We start from the raw sequence: 18,133 nt of genomic DNA on the forward strand, positions 1-18,133 counted from the left end.
TTCTCCCCCATTTCTCCATTACTGGTTAATCCAGGTTCACAATCTAATGCAATTAACTACTTAACTAATTGTGTGACTAAGGGTGATCTGGTTATAGGTCTACCTCCAACTTATTTGCAAAGCTATCAGCTACATATTCCCATTTCTCTGTGTTTGGTGATGACAATCTTCCTCCTTTTGATCCCAGAGATATTTGTGAGGAGCTGTGGAATGCCATTTCCTCACCCCTTTTCCATGATTCATCTGTTAATTATCTCCTACTGGTTTGAGAGTCGCTGGCTTCTTTATCCCTCACAGGAGGGGAGCCAAGATCACCTGGAGTCATAAATTGTAAATCCAGGATAGGAACCTGGCAGTATAGTGCAGAACCTACACTCTTGATCACTATGTCTACTATATTATGTTAAATGGACACTTCAAGAAGAGGCATTAACCCCCATGGCTTTGTGTCCCCCACATACTAGCACTTACACCCAAGACAGTGTTTACCCAGAGGACCAAAGTCTCCCATATGCCAACTGCTGCTCAACTCACATTTCCCCTCACCACCACTTCCTCTAACCCTCTGCTGACACTCTTCCTCAAGGTGTCCCAAGTTACATAATTGCTTTGTTTCTCTGCACAGACCTGATCTATACTGTCTAGGAACCTGCATAAAATAATGAATTCTTCATAGATACTAGGAGCCCTTTCTCTTTTGCTGCCAGTTTTATACTGTTAAACTGTCCACTCATCTGCTGATAAAGTACAATAATGTGATTTATCTCCAAGCACAGAAACATCTCAACAAATTGGATTTACTTTATCCTCTAAAAAATGTTGTTTTGGGGTTTTCCAAGATGTCCTATTTACAACATTGTCTTCATGATAAGTTGAGATGACTTTGAGAAAAAGAAAAGAACTTTATTTATACTCATTCTCCTATCTGATTCTGAAAAAGATTTGTCTGCCCCATACTCTCCCTGGAGCCTTTGCTAAGTTCCCAGAAAGCAATATATCATCTGTCATTCTCCTTTCCACTTCTGTCCTAATTATGGGTTCTACTTCCTAGAAGAGAGACTCAAAGGTCAAGTGAGAAAGTAGGCCATCTCCTCACTCTTAACCTGCATTCTTCACCCTTAGGACTATAAAGACAGTAATGACCCAAATCTTATGTTATTTATTTCTAGTTTCTCTCACTCTACCCTCATCCCCCTACAGTTCAGAACCTCACCCACTTGCCCAGATCCTCATCTTTTCTCAAGAGCCCATTGGAGCCAGTATATCAATTTAACCAACTATTCCTTCACTCTCATTCTTTTTCCTGAATGGTTCCCAAACTGCCCTCACTTAGCTCTTTCTGTTCAATAGAGCTGTCTTCATAGCTCTGTCCCCAGGGAAAAATGCTCTTCTGGTAGCTCTGCTTATTATTTCAGGACCTATTTTGCAGTTTGCTTGCAGGGCTATAGAAGAATTATAGTATATGTAGCTAGAGAGAATTGTTCTCTTTATGCTGCTTTGCCTACTCTAAGACTATTACTCTTTCATTTCAGTCAAAACTGCCCCCTCCTGGGTCCCCAGCCACAATAGGGCCTGCCCTTTTTCTGCCCGTTACTGTTGTAGTCTAATTATTCTGTTCCATTGAAGGAGAATTTTGAAGCCTTGTTCCATGTATCCTCTCCACACTAAGCCTATATCATCCTGAACAACTTCATTATCTACATGAATGGCTCAGTCTCCTCCACACCATCCACATGCAAAATTCAATCCAACTCAAAATTCTTTAACCTCCTTTAAGAAAAACTTTTACTTTCTTCCCATTTGAGGAATTCTCTTCCATGGCCACACCTTTAATTTTCATCAAGAAATGTGCTAGCTCTGATTCCTGAGTTCAAAGATCACATCCTTCTTGCCAGTTTAGTCCTTTTTTCCCACTCAGCAAGATTTCTTCCAGGTTTTTCCTCCACAGTCACTGCTTTATTGCTTTATTTTGCTGTTGCTCATTAAAACTTTCTTCTCATCATTTCCTTTGTCCATGGCCCAGCATCATGGAGCCTGTAATATTAGTGTAATTCTTCCCCATATCCTCATTCTTACTCTCTCCTGTCCTTCTACTATATCATCCAGGATAACAAGCATGATCACTGTGATGATAAAAACAAGATATCAGGGGAAGAAAAATGAGTTGAGCTCCATGTAACTATAGTACGTAATCATAAGGGTTACTAAATTATTGGCCCCTTCTAAAGGAAACTGTTCTATTCACAGCTTCTGCAAATGAAGCTATTGGCTCTCTCCCCAAAACTCCAGTCATAGTCTATTATACTAAGTAAGGATATTGACCCAGTATCAACAAGCTTTTGCTGAAGGTCCCACTTAATTATGGCATGGGATGTATGAGGTGGCACTGAATCTGAGCACCCTGAAAGAATCCACAGTCTCACTCTTAGAGAGCAAATTTGAAATAGAATTTAAATTCCTGCTTTCTGCAGTTTGAGTTATCTTAATTTTAGCTTATTGCTTTTCAGAGCACAAAGACCAGGACACAGTTTTCAGGACTAGATTAAAAACATCTCGTACAAAGTGTTAGGCAAGGAATTCTCATAGCTCTACTCTTTTAGTAACCAACAAAGAACACTGATATGTCAGGCACTGTGCCAGAGGGCTGTGGATATAGAAATGTAAGACATCATCTTAACTGAAGTCCATGGTTTAGCAAGGAAAGCACACATGTTTAAAGATAATGATAGCAAAATGTGAGAATTGTTTTGTTTTTTTTAAAAATAGAGAGACTCGGTGGAACTCTGTCATTCATGCTACCCCATATCACTTAAATATGATTACAATATTTTTTATGATTCTCCACATTTTGAATTCTTCCTTCTCAATGTAGAATCAAAAATAAAAATGTTCCAAGTTTCCCTTGCTGCTAGAATGTAGGCATGTGATTTTGTTTCTATCAATCAGACACATCTACACAAGACCTGGATTTGTAAGTAAGTTTCATGAGAACACTGAAAAGAGTGCTGGGCACCATTCAGTGAGTATGAGTGGCAGCAAAGGTGGCATGGTACCTAAGTAGCCTCTGGGACCAGACGCAGAGTAGCTTCTTTACCAGGACCAGACCATGGTGTGGTTTTGGAAATTGCTGCTGAAAAGTGAGTCTGGAGTATATTTTCCCAGGCCTTCCAACAATTCAGGATGCTTTCTAATTCCCTCAATTAATCCATTCCTGCTTAAGCTAACTAGAGAGGATTCTATTGTCTGCCACTGAGAACCTGACTGATGTGTGAGAATGCTTAGCATTACCTAGGAATAAATGATTCAGGAAGACTTCTCAGAGGCTGTGATATTAAGATGAGTTCTTCTATGGCTATGTAGTACTCCATACACAATGTAATACTACATGACCATTTGAAAGGATCTTTTACCTTTTATGACAGCATGGATGGACCTGTAGATTATTATGCTAAGTGAAATAAGCCAATCAGAGAAAGATAAATACCATATGATCTCACTTATATGTGGAATGTAAAGCTGTCATAGGGGAAAGAGAAGGGTGGGACTGGGTGAAAGAAGGGGAAGGGATTAGTCAAAGAACATATTCATAACCCATGGACACAGACAACAGTGGTGATGGCCAGAGGGAAGAGGGCGTGGTGAGGGCTGGCTGGAGGTGGGCAAAATGGGAAATGGGAACATCTATAATTGTGTCAAGGTATAAAAAAAGAAGAATTGTCCTAGAAGGCCATTCTAGACTGAATGAACTCCATCTGCAAAGGTCCAGAAACATAGGAGAGTATGCTTTGTTCAGGAATGATGGTGAATGTAACTGAAATATTTGGAGCATAAGAAAAAGTGACTGGTGATGGTGTTGAAAATGTAGGCAGGGATCATGAAGGTTTTTCTATGCCTTGACAGGACATGTGTATACTGAATAAATGGAGCACCATTAAATGAATTTAAGCAAAGGATTGTGACTATCATATTTGCATTTTAGGAAGAGCTCTCTGCAGCAATGTGAAGAATTGAACTCAGAGAGGGGAAGAGTCCAGAGCAGGGAGAACTGTTAGGAGATTGTTGTAGTCATACAGGTGAGAGGTAATAAGATCGAAGTTGAAGCAGTAGTGGTTTAAATGGGGGTTGAGGGAACAGATTGATTTGTTCTGCCAAGATTTTCATCTAATCAGGAAAGAAAAAACCAGAAGACTCACCAATATGTTACCTCTCTGCTAGAGAAGATAATATTTCTTTAAAAACAACTAAATTGCAACCCTGGATCTCTACTTCCCCAGGGCAACACCATACAGAACCAGTGTGTGCAAAGCCCTGTGGATACTCTTGTGAATGAAAGCAATGAGATAAAAAGCTTTTATTTTTTTTTAACCATTGTCCAGAGTATTTCTTTCAGGAAGTGAGGTACATCTGGGACAACTTGTGAAATAAATCTTAGAAAGATGACATGGTTATTTATTTCCACAGGGTCCCGTTTTTCATTGGATTTCTACATCCAACTTCCATCCCTTTGTCTAGAGCAACTCGTCAAGAAATTTTCCTTCCTAAGGAAGTTGAAGTTACCAAGCATATATGCCTTCCAGCACAAGGGCTTCAGATTCCTGACCAATTTTCTTACTTGAAGTAGAGGAAGAAGTAACAGGAGCATGGGATTCCAAGAACAGGAGGGTGCGAGAGAAAGTAAGCAAGAGAAAGAGATGACAAAGGTACTCCCAGATCACCCTCCCTGCCACACATTCGTGTGATACCTTTCTTCCCTCACTCTCCCTGCAGTCCTGCCTATTCCTTAACTTGTAAAAATAATAGAATGTTATTCTCCTTACCAGGTGTTTAGCCTTGGTCAAGGAACACCTCTTAGCCTGAGTTTCTTTAACTCTAAGGTAAGGAAAATACTAATATAGGACGTAAAGTTTTGGAGAGAAATAAGATAATATGTAGAAGGTATATAATATATGTTAAGCACTAACTTTGATTTAAGTTATTATGGTTATTATCACTCAGTTCATCTTTAGTCTGTTTACACATTATCTCTAGCTATCATATTTAGTGGCTGCATATTAGTTCATCAAGTGAATTGTTGCACTGTTTTACTTAACCATCTATTATTTGACATAAAGGCCGTTGCCAGTTAATCACTATTAGAGACCTTGTAAAATGAACACTTTTGCCCATGTGACTTTATTTTTTGTATAGAATTGTTTTCTTAATTTCCTCAGGTAAAATACCCCAGAAATTGCATTGTTGAATCAAGTGATTTGCATATCTTTATGGCTCCTGTACGTCATAATTTCCCAAGTCATTCTCTGAAAGACTATTATAAGCCACTTCTCCCAATGAGAAGTGCTATAAACCAACACTTCTGACAGAATTTCAGTTGCTTTTTATATCTGAAGCAATATGATTGTAGAATCTTTTACTCAGAATATAAATTTATAAAAGAGCAAAAAGTTGATATTGTGTTTTGTTATGGCTTTAGTGTGTTGTACACACACACACATATGCCCATACACAGGTTCAGAAGCTGATTTCAACCAATTCAGAACTTTGATTTCATAATTAGGTTAGTTTTATAGTTTTCCCCACTGTACTAAAAATAATTTATGGTTCTACTTGCTGTGGCTTAAAATATACATAAATTTAAATAATATTAAATGGAGAGAGAAATTGTTTTAAACATTAACACCAATGAAAACCTAAAACATAACCAAAGATTATTATATTAATGGTGATTAATTCTGGATGGTAGGATAATAGGGAACTTCATCTTTATATTTTTTAGTAGTTAATCAGTTTTTACAATAAGCATTCTCTAAAGGATATGCTCATATCAATCTTGGAGAAAGTACAGGAGAGTGGAAAAAGTTTTGGCATTTGTCAGACTGACATGGATACAAGACCTGCTCAGCCACTTGCTGGCTAGATGACCCCTATGAACCTTATTTGCAAGCTCACAGGGTTTCTGCGATGACAAAGTATGAAAGCAAATATAACTGTCTTAGTTAGTAGTGGTCACTCAATAAATAGTACCCCTATCCAAAGTGGAAGTGAAGAAGGTGTCACCCAGTGACCTCTCCAGCTGTCGGACCCCTTCCACCTGCCAGGTGAATATTCTTCCACTGGCACTCCATTGGGACCACCTCTTTTATAGCTGTGCCTCAGAAGGATTAAGAATAAAGAGAAATTATAGAGCAGAAACTGGATAGTCAGTTAATTAGCATCTCAGATATAAGGAAACAGGAAGCTCAAACCTCAGAGTAAAAATGAAGAGCAGTCTGTCAAAAGAAATCAACTAAAGACTCCACTCAGAACCTGAGGAAGCCTCTCCTCCCACCAATAAACTCTTTTGCTTTCTCCTCTTGTCTTCTAAAGTCATTATGGTCCTTTTCCTTCCCTTCCTTTTCTCTAGTACTGTATGCTCTCTTTTCCCCCTTGCCCATATTCCTACTTTCCAATGCTTTTTCCCTATTGCCCCATTTTCTTACCCCTTGATTAACTGAGCAGTTTGGGGGTTGTATTTTTAATCTTAATATGAAGTGAATGGGGCCTTTGACTTTCATACCTAAAATTATTTCATTGAGGCTTTTATTTTAAAAGATGAATATAAAGCGAAACAAGTATTTTATTTATTTGAGTAGATGGGAAGTCAGAGAAGAAAATTCTCCGCAGTGCCTTAAAGTTGATCCTGGCAGTTTGCTCTGTGGGCCTGATTTCCGGATATGTAAGCATAATAGCCCACTCCCAAAGCTTTTTCTTGGCATTTCCCAAAGGACTAACCCAGTGGACACAGAAAGGATTAGCAGTTCCTGAGTACTTGAGAGGTTCTGTTACAATATTGTCACAGTGTAGGAGGTTTTAGTCAAGTTAACTAGATGTGTCCTCAGATCCAACCAACTGAATAGGGTTAGGCTGGGGCCAGGGGGAGTGACAGTGGTCAGAATCAGGAAGGTGAATCATAAGAACAACCAAATCATCTCTGGCTTGAGCCCCATGTGGGCAATGAAAGGAGTGGCACAGCTAATAGTCATTTCTGTTTTAAGTGGTCTGTGTTCTTTCAATCAAGTCTAAGTCAAAAACATATAATGAGTGGTAGAGTTGATGTGGACTTCAGACAGTGAGGGAAGCATGATCATCCTCAGACTACTTAAGCCACATCACCTGGCTTTGATATATTAAACCCACTCACTACCTTCCAATGACAAGGATGCCCCCATCAGACTGGTCCTGCTGCATTAGTACTGGCCTTGTCTGGATACAAGACAGAGAAAGGACAGTATAGGAAGCACTGTCTCAGAGCACCTTTCCAGAAGAACACTGAAGAACAGCCTGGAAACCAGAATAAAAGCAAGGGGGAATATGCTGATTGCACAACAAACTAGGGCCATGGCACATTGCAGTAACTAGAAAAATAGATAGACGCCACTAACATAGCAGACACACCATGGAGATGAATATCGAGCAGAGGAGACAAGAGACTGGAAAGGTGTGTGAAAACTGCACCTACTTTTGGGACTAGAGTATAATCATCTAATGTAGCAGTTTAGTGAGAGACAGAGCCTGGGAGCTTTGTAAGTCAATTAATTCTGAAGGCATCAGAAACTCATCGTTTCAATTATCTACATATAAAACTACCCCAAAACTTAATAAGTTAGAAAAAAAGAGTCATTTTATTATTTCATATAATCTGTGGATTGACTGGGCTCAGCTGGATAGTTCTCTTGCTAGCTTCACCGAGGGTCTCTCGTGAGGCTGTAGCCAGACAGTTGTGGGGCTTCCAAGATGGCTTTTCCAAATGTCTGGCTGAAAGACTGGGATGTCTCTCTATTTCATTCTTCCACATGAGCATCTTCACATAGCATCTGGATCCTGCAGTGACTGTTCCAAGAAGACAAGCCCCAATGTCTGATTGCATCACACTTGTTAATGGTCCATTGCCCAAAGCAAGTGCAATGGCCAAGCCTGGAAAACATGAGAACAGGAACAGGAATACTGAGAGGCAGGGCTCATTAGGATCCACAAAATAAAGTCTACAATATCTGCATTCAGTAAACTGTTTTTGTACTCCCAATATTTTATATATTTTGTTCTGTTCTATTATAATTTTATATAGTTTTGGGAAACTGCTCTGCTTCTTTCTGCTGAGCCAAATAAAAATAAGGCTTTACTGCCCTAAATAGGTGGCCCTGGTTTGAGCATCATCCATGCACCAAAGTTGTGAGTTTGATACCGAGTGAGGACACATGCCTGGGTTGTGGGTTTGATACCCAGTCGAGGCACTTACAGGAGGCAACCAATCAGTGTTTTTCTCTCACATTGATGTTTTCTCTCTCTCTCTCTCTCTCTCTCTCTCTCTCTCTCTCTCTCTCTCTCTCTCTCTCCTCTCCTATCTCTCTCTCTCCCCCTTCCTCTCTCTCTCTCAAATCAATAAACATATCCTCAGATGAGGGTTAAAAATAAATAAATTTAAATAAGGCTTTACTCCCCACTTCTGTTGAAGATTTTAAAATAAAAGCAAAACCCACTGCTCTGTGTCTTCCCCCAAAACAATCTCAGCAAAAACTTCTCATTGTCTTGAGTTTGTTTCTCCTTTTAATGGAAGCTGTTCCGTCATAGGGTGGGCTTTATGTCACCAGTTACAACAACCATGGCTCAAAAACTTTCAAGACAGTAAACAGTAGCTGGAGCCCAATTACAACCTGGTGTTATTTTCACTTTAACATAATCAGCCCTCTAAGAAGATATTAACAGGAAATTTTGAGTGAAGTGTTTCCACTAGTGTGGGACCAGCCCCTTACCAGTGCCCACAGCACAATAACCTGCTGCAGTTTCTGAGAACTTAAACTGAGAACTAAGTCAGTCACTTTGTTAATAGAAAACTCTATTGAAAAGGAAATTTCATGTGCCTCTCCACTTATCTAATCACTAAACAACACTGCAAGCTGGGAGCTTTCTGCAAGCATTTCAGCTGCATTTTCACTTTCTATTTCCTTTGTGTTACAGAAAATTCACACACAAAAATACATTTAAACTAAATAACCATGGGACAGGCTCAGCCCAATTCAAGCAGGAAATTTTTCAATCTAAATAACAAAGTACTGCAGGACCTTAACCTGAAGCCATCTAATTAGCTCTACTTAAAAATATATAGAAACTAGAAGACACATTAGAGTGCATGCTCTTAACACATTACGTACAGGTGGTGAGAATTCTCATCATTTCTAAAAGGCATTTAAATTACCCGGTACATAACGTGTTAATTTTGAGTTTGATAACTTACTAAGACTCAGCTCAGCTCTTTCTACTCCTCATGGGGGTAAGGAAAATGGGAGCAACACTAACCAAGGAGTTGATCAGCACAAAGGAAAGATCACAGTCAAAATCTCTCTTGCTAATTCCCTCCATAGGTGTTGTTTTGGAGACCTACAGACCATGTCTCAGTAATTCCAACCTTGTCAGTTTTTCCTCCAGCTTTGCAAGGAATGGTAATTTCTTCCATTGAACTCGAAAGTAAAGCACTTGGCTTGCCTGTGAGGGCTGTGTTGTACAAAGGCCATGTGTATTTAAATGCTAGAATCACACTCAGTGCAGTGAGAGTCTTCCCCCATAAGGAGCAATAAGGAACGGAGCCCTATCAAGGGACCGGCTGATTCCCAATTTGCCATCTGATTCTTACTCTGGGCCTGCGTCACACATTCATTGAATGGCATTGTGGGCTGAACTGCATGCTCTATTCATGTGAACTTCTTTCTCTCCTTCTCCCTTCTCCTAGCCACTCTCTGCCAAACAGAAGCTGTTGAAGCCCTACAGTGTGAATACTCGGCTGATGCAACACCACTGTATTTGGCCTCTTTCTCTCTGTGTGTCTGACAGCTTTGTTCCAACTTTTAAGAGGCAATAGGTTAACTGGTTAAGATCAGGGATCTGACTGTGTAGGTTCAAATCTGGCCCCTCCACTTGTTAATCTGTAATCTTTACAAGACACTTAAATTCTCTGCACTTAGTGTTCCCATTTTTAAAAATGGGTATAATAAGATCCCCTCATAAAATTGTTGTAAATGAAGCAGTTAACACAGTCCCTGGTTCATGCTACAGTCTATAAATGCAATCATGAGTAATAGTAGTACCATTGTTGCTGTTGTTATATTGTTATTACCACAAATCAGATTTACAGCCCCATCTCAGGTCAGTGAGGCCAGGCCTATCTATAGGCAGGAGAAATGTAAAGTATTCCTTCTGTTGGCTCAACATTAATCTTTTTCTGTGCATCCTCTGACCTTAGTACCTCAGATATCTCTTTTCAGATAGGCACCGTCTTACTATCCACAACAGAGCCAGTGTTGAATCCCTCGATGCCAGGCTGCCTGCACATAGCCCCAGCTGTCCTTCCCTCCTGCACTGAACTTTTTGGCTCCTGCTTATTAGACTCTCAGAACCTCCTTCCAAGGTCTATAGCCAGCTGTCCTGCTCATTGCCTCTACTCAGCTTCTCACATCACCAACTGAACTCATCACTGTTCAGGCTCACCCGTGACCACCCACACTGGCCCTTCATGGACCTGGCTTCCAACCTCCCCAGCCTCACAAAATGATAGTAAATAGATAGCAGTTGCTCAGTACACATCACCCATTGTTCCAAGAATTCTACACAAACCCTACGAATTAGGTACTATTATTATTTCATTTTTACTGACAAAGTAACTGAAGCACAGAGAGGTCAAATAATTGACTTACAAAAAAACAGCTAATAAATGGTGATACCAGGATCAACCATATAGAAATTCTCTCTGGTTCTAGAATCTACACTGTAATATGTAGGAAAGCACCCCTCAAAAAACTCGGTGTGTGTATGTGTATATGTGATCAATTATATATGATGCATGTGATATATTATATAGGCTATATTAGATATATGAAAGTATCTATGTTGTCACATTTATCGTCGTCGGCAGCCGTCCGTCTCGAGAGACGATGGTGTAGCTTCTTAAGAGTCTATCTGCACCGCCGAGAATGGCTGTGCAGTCCGACTCGGGAGTGACACGGTATCTGTCTCCTCCCGTGTTGAATCGACATCTTGCAATGACGCTGGAGTGTCCTCTCCAGTGAAGCTGAAGCTACAGAGCCTGGGCAGGGTGATATGGAGGGTCTGCTGTTGCCCATGCAGCACCCCCCCTCTCTTCGCAGCTGAAGGGTCCAAGGGAAAGACGGAGTCAATACAGCTTGGCTTCAGGTGCGCCGCAGGAGTTGCCGGTGTTGACTGCAACGTCAAACCACCTTAGGGACTCCGGCTCCGGATTTTCTGTCGGTGTTTACTCCCTTAGCCTTTCCCCTGAAGAGGTATGCCGCAAGGCAGCGGAGGTTTTTTGGAGTCAGAGTTTTCCTTCTCTGATGTGCCCTGACTGGAAGATCGAACCAGCGACACTTAGCTCGCAGGCCGACGCTCAATCCACTGAGCCAAACCAGTTGACTGTCACATTTATACATCACATAAATAATATATGTGATACAGCCTGGCATAGAGGAAGCAAACAAAAATATATACTGACTGAATGACCTTAAACATTGTAAAACTTCTTGCCCAAAAGCAAGGTCCCTGCTTTGAATAGTCTTATCCCCTGGATTCAGATCCATAAGCCCCCAGATAGTCCTCCCCAAATTGGCATCACCTCCTACTGGCATTCCCACCAATTTTTGCCCCACCCTCCACATGGAAAGAGGGTTGGGACATGGGGCTTGGTTTTTCTCCCCCCAGCTTTATCGAAATATTATTGACATAAAACATATATAAGTTTAAGCTACATGTGATGATTTGATAAATACATATATTGTGAAATGATTAACACAATAACATTAGTTAACATTCCCTCACAGAATTACCATTGAACATCTACTCTCTTAACAACTTTCAAATATGTGATATAATATTGCTAATTGTGGTCACCATCATGTTTGACTAATGGCCCTTATCCTGTTTCTCCCTTTCTGCAGAACTTCCATAGAATTTATATGCACACCATTTCATTTCTCAAATCCTGACCTTAGCCTTTGTCCAATGGTTGAACTCCAAGATTTGTCCAGGGTGGAGGTGTCTGCTGTGTTGCTGTCTAGTTGTTCATAAGACTTTGAAAAGAGGTGTATGTACAACCTGCCATGTCTAATGAGCTCCTTGAGTACCAGCCAGCTCTTCTGTTGCTGAGTTTCTTTAGACATAAGTAATATTATTTCATACTGGCACACATATAACATCAAAAATTATAAATTCTTGCTAAACATTGGGCCCATTTACAGAGGTTTTAACAAGAGATATATAGCATTTAATCTTTGCTTCATCTGGAAGTCTGCAAAACATTTTATATGACTATTTAAAAGGTACATTTAAAATGTACCTTAACATATTGTGATTGGAATGATTCAGTTTAAATACTAACTAAAATATGCAAATAGCTGAAGCACAACTTTAAGATGAGATACAATATTATCATCATTTTCTTAGTTCTGTACCAGTTACTCATGCTGGGTAGAATCTAATACAAAATCGATTCTCATCATCTGGGAGTCATAAAGTACACTGACATAAAAACAGTCACCAGGAGGATAAATAATGTGGAGTGCAAAAAATGGATTGAAATGATACAGCTTCTCTGGGAAAAAGATAAAACCATGTTTCCAATTGACTAGGTCTGCCTGGAATCACCCAGAGTTTGGGCGAAGATGCCAAGTACTCTCTCAGCTCAGTGAGCATTTATAATAACAGTAATAAAACATTGCAATTAGAAAACTCTTCACAAAAGTATATAATCTCATTTAATCTTACAACAATGCTATGATATCAGTATCATTATCATATTTTATAGTTCAGGGAACAGAAGTTAGAAGTCATGAAACTTGCCCAATATCACACAGCAAATTAGCTCATTGATTTAATAAACATTTATTGAGAAATTATCATGTGCTAGGCATTGAAATACAATCTGGGGAATCAGAGACGAAGGGGACATTTTCCCTAAGTACTATTTGGAGGTATCAAGCTATGGGATTTCCTCCTCTCATATTTTCTTTTTTCCTGGCCTCCCCATTGCCCTTCATGTGATCCCTTGACTGTCTCTAAGCTCGCAACCTCAGGGGAAACACTTGGCAAGGTGAAACAAAGTAGCTCATATGTCTTTCTGGCTCTGATGTTCCAAAAGCCTAAATTCTTAGAAAAACTCAGACATTACAGGAAAAATGTATCTTCAAGAAACTTAAAGGAAGAACTTGCTCTAGACTAGTCCAAGATTCCTTTTGTGCTCAGAGGAAAGGAGAAAAGAGCAGAGGAAGAGAGAGGTTTGGGGTCCTGGGAGAAGTGGGGGCCTGTATCTCCTTAATAATAGTGTCACCAAGAAACTAGATTACCATAGAGGGATACCACAGGGACACGAAGACTTCCAGAGGCAAAGAAATCTGTCAGCATATGTGAGACAGAAATGGTCTTCAGAACACCCTGCTGGGTGGCCCAGAAATTCACAAGAGGGTGCAAGTAGACTGGAGTTGGTCTACTGAGCATGGCCTGCTGGGATGCTAGCGGGCCTGAGCTAGTCAGAAGAAGAGGCCTTCTGAGTGCCAGAAATACTCTGAAGAGAGAGCACCACTTGGACTTTCCCCATGCTCTATGCTGGCTGCTACGGCATGGGAAAAAGAACCCAAGAAGCAGAAAACAAAGCCCTCTCCTTGACCATAGACTTGCAGCCCTCCAGTGCCCTCTATTGGCAAAGCCTAACATTGCACCAGCTAGCATGGGAAAAAACTGCTGAATATACAGGTTCCAGCTCCAGTATCATAAAACAGAGTGGGGGAAAAGCAGGCAGCGGAGGGAAGTAGATTGCTGAGAGGTAAAAGTTGATAAATAGCTCAAATGTATAGTCTAATTACTAGAGACACCGCTAACAAGCAATGCAGAGTAATAGAGCTTAAAAGCCAATAGATAAATTCAAATATTAGAATTATAATAAACATATTTAAATAACACAAGTACAGGATGAAAAGAGGAACAAAAGAATGAGAAATAGAATGGATAAGACAGAAATGAACTTTAGGCTTAAATAATCTACAAATTATTATGCTGAATGAAAGACGTCAGACACAAAAGAGTGCCTACTAGATGACTTCATTTATGTAAATTTCTAGGAAATTGTCACCTAATATATAATGACAAAAACATATGTGTGGTTCTCTGAGACTAGAAGTGCAGCGGGTTATAAACTACAAAATGGCACAAGGAAACTTTTGGGGGCAATGAAATGTTCAGTATGTTCATTGTTGTGGTTGCTTGGGTATATATATTTGTCAAAAATCATTGAATTATACACTTGAAATGGATGCAGCTTTTTGCACATGATTTTTACCACACTGAAGTTGAGTTTTTAAAAGGTAATAGGTAAAATGTTCCAGTAGGGACGAAAAGGCCAGGAACTAGGAAGTTGGTGAAAGAGCTGAATGACCATCCAGTCGGCCCAGTGCCCACGCTGTGCATCACCAGTGGGGCCCAATATTTTATGAAGCTCAGTCCTATCTAAAATGATGGCCTCAAATATTCAGCTTCCCAGACCAATGCACAGTGGAGCTAAGGTTGAATCATGTTTCGCTGTCCAAGGTACCTGCTGTTTGACATAGCTGGCTGTAGTAGAATTAGAGAATTGCTGTAAATAGGGCCTAGATAGAGATATCTCCTGGACATGACTGGGTTTGGGCTCAGCCTCCCAGAGCTGGATTCTGCTTTGATGGACAGATAACTCCAGGAGACCAACAGCCTCTCAGAGGGGAGCTGAAACATGAAGGTACAATCAACAAAGACAGGATGCTGAAGTCAGAAAGCCCCTTAGAGTTAAGATTATAATAAATAACCAATCATTCACTTTCCTTTTCCTCCTTGGATGTCTTTAAAAATCAAAGCAAATAAATTTGTCCTTGTGTGATTCACCAGTATGACAGGTTTCCCCCATGTCTGCCATCTTCCAAGAGCTTGAAATTGGATGATTTGGGGAGAGAATGAGAAGGGTTTTCTGAGTCTAATAAAATAGACGGTGTGGATTTCTTTAGAAGAAACAAAAAGGAAAATACTTTATGGCAAAAATACTCTTTTTAAAACAAAATACATTTTATTTTGCACATATAAAACACTGAACTAATTGCTAAATTATAATAGAAGTCTTAAAAAGACTGGCCTTTCAAAACACAGTGCTCTACTGACAGTAATATAAATAGAAGTATGTAAACTGAAGCCACAAAAATTTTTTTATTTAATAGATAAAATGTTAAAAAATCCAAATGTGAACCATTTTCTTCAAAGTCACCATGTTGAGAAGCTGTGCATTTATTTCCAAGACTGCTCAGAAATTTTCTTTTGGAATTGAATTATCCAGTCATCATCCTGAATATACTTTTTTTTTTAATTTTTCAATTATAGTTGACATATAATATTACATCAATTTGGGACATACAACATAGTTATCAGACACTTATATAACTTACAAAGTAATATTCACAGGGCTATCTGCAATCTGAACACAGCTACTCTGGAGCAAAAAATATAAACACATAATGTCATTGGTTGGTATACCGGAAACTGCACAGGTTTTAAACCACAAGCCCTGCCTCTTACTACCTCTGCGACATTCAGCAGATTTTCAATTTCTCTCAACCTCAATATTCCCCCTCTGTGAAAGCAGGAATAAGAATACTCATATAAGAATGTTAAGAGATTTTTTAAGTCCATAAATATATTAATAATCAATAAATGTTTGAGTCCTAAATCTTTCCTCAGTAGCAATAAGCTTTTTTTTTTCAGGAGATATTGTTTTGGGCAACAGAAAGAAATACTTTTGAATCAAAAACCATTTGCTTGTGAACTCTTTGTTAACTCTATGTCCCATATACTGGTCTAGGTCTGGGCAAGACATCCTATTGATGCTTTAGGGTGGGTTCCAGAATCTTCTGTGGCATTATGACCTTGGACAAGTTACTGATCCTTTCTGGGTCTTAGCTTCTTCCTCTGTGATAAGGGAATAATAATAGTAATGACCTCAAAACAGTCCCCTCAGGATATTGCATTTTTATCCCAAAGTGGGATGTACTTGGGACTGAATTACAACCGCCTCAAAATTTATTCACTCTTAGGTACTGAAATCCTAACCTCATACCTCAGAATGTGACTATATTTAGAGAAAGGGCATTTAAAGAAGTGATAAGGATACAATGAGGTTGTATGGCTTGACCCTAATCCAATATGACTCATGTGCTTATAAGAAGAGGAGATTAGGACACAGACATGCACAGAACAATGGAATACCATGTGAAGACACAGCAAGAAGAAAACCATCTGCAAGATAAGGAGAGAGGCTTTAGAAGACACCTGCAGACATCTTGCTCTTGGACTTCCATGCTCTAGAGCTCCTTTTCCTTGTGCTCTTGGTTGCAGATTCTAAACCAATCTTCCTTTCTCTTCCCTAAAAACTATAGCCTTGAGGTCCACAACATCAGACAATACATCATTTCCTCCTGTGGTAGTCACCAATAGAGCTCATCACTCCTGGATTTTATCTCTTCTTTCTTTGTCACTCTCTCCACCATAATTCCTAGTTATTTTGAAATTCTTGGGAGTCATCCTCCCAGGCTTCTTAGTTTCTTCACCTCCTTTTTTCCAAGGACTTTGACCTTGCCACCTAACCACCTCCTCTCAATGTCATAGCCTAGGCTTTGTCATGCATTATCTATAACTGCTCTTCATCTCTAAGATCAATTTCAAGCTTTACACTCTCAGTTTACCATCCCCTATATTGCATTCACTCATTCAACACATTACTATGTATGAGGCGTTGTTCAAGCTGTGGATGACATAGAACTGATGAAAACAAGTATAATTTTCTGCCATCATGGAATTTACATGGGGTTGATTGGAGACAATAAACTAAATGTACAGAATTTAGTTTGTGATGACAAGGCAGCATAGTAACAAGCCATGAAAATTCCTTGGCAAGTGGAATAGGGAAATTAAGATAGCCGAACACAATGGCCAAACACTTTGCAGACATATAGAAAGGTCACCTCCCTATGTTTTAATTGTTTTTCAGTTCCAGGCCCAGAAAAGCAGCAAATCCAGGTGAGTGACACCAGAACCAACTGCAATGATTAAAGATCCCCTGCCCTGTTACTGACCAATCAGAGGAGACCCTGGGCACATGTGGAGAACTGATGAATATTCTGCTGAAACCCTCCCCTGTGGCTTCCCCTAAGATTCCAGTCTGCAAGAAAGATAAAAGCCTCAAGATAAAGGACCCAGCACATATGCTTTCCCTCTGGGTAACAGCTAAAGCCATTCCTGTTCCTTCCACTCCCCCACCCTCCAACTCCTTCATAGGCACAGGTCTCCTAAACTCTCTGGCAATGGCTAACTATTGTCCCAGGCTAATCCTCTGAATCCACCCCTAAAGCCACTTTTCTCTGACTTCACAGTGAGCTAAGGCAGCCCACTCTAGGCTCTTCTGTTGTTTCTTTTATGCTGAGCCCTTCTTGCCACCCTAAGCAGGCCCATTATCTCCCTTGACAACATATTAATAAAACTCTTAATCATCCACTTTTGTCCTGCTGACCTGTATATTCTTGACTGCATCAGTGAGAAGAACCAAGTTTCCAGTAACAATAACTGCTATAAAAAATAAAATAAAATAAAGCAAGAAAGGGGGTTAGGAAATACTGGAGTGGACAGGTTTGTTTTCTTTTAAAGTGTAACTAAAAATAGCTACAAACACACACATACAAGATATTTGAGAAAATATCTGAATATCATGAGACTGAGCCATGAAGATATGACTTAGATAGATATTTGGACTAAGCCATGCAGAAGAAGAGTATTCCTCAAAGAGGTAACACCATATGCAAAGGACCCAAGATGGAAACATATCTTTGGCATTCAAGGAACAGAGAGTAGACTAGTGTGTCCGGAGAAGATGAGGGGAGAGAACAGTAGAAAATGAGGCTGAAGAAGTAGAAAGGAGGTGAGGAAGCAGAACTTGTAGGGCACCTTTATAAGTCACAGTAAGGATTTTCCCTATTATTCAGATGCATTGTCATTGGGAATTTTGATCAGAGCATGGATGTGATCTTTCCAATGT

This window comes from Furipterus horrens, unplaced genomic scaffold (assembly GCF_987537825.1).
Source record: "Furipterus horrens unplaced genomic scaffold, mFurHor1.1.pri manual_scaffold_5, whole genome shotgun sequence".
Lineage (NCBI taxonomy): Eukaryota > Metazoa > Chordata > Mammalia > Chiroptera > Furipteridae > Furipterus > Furipterus horrens.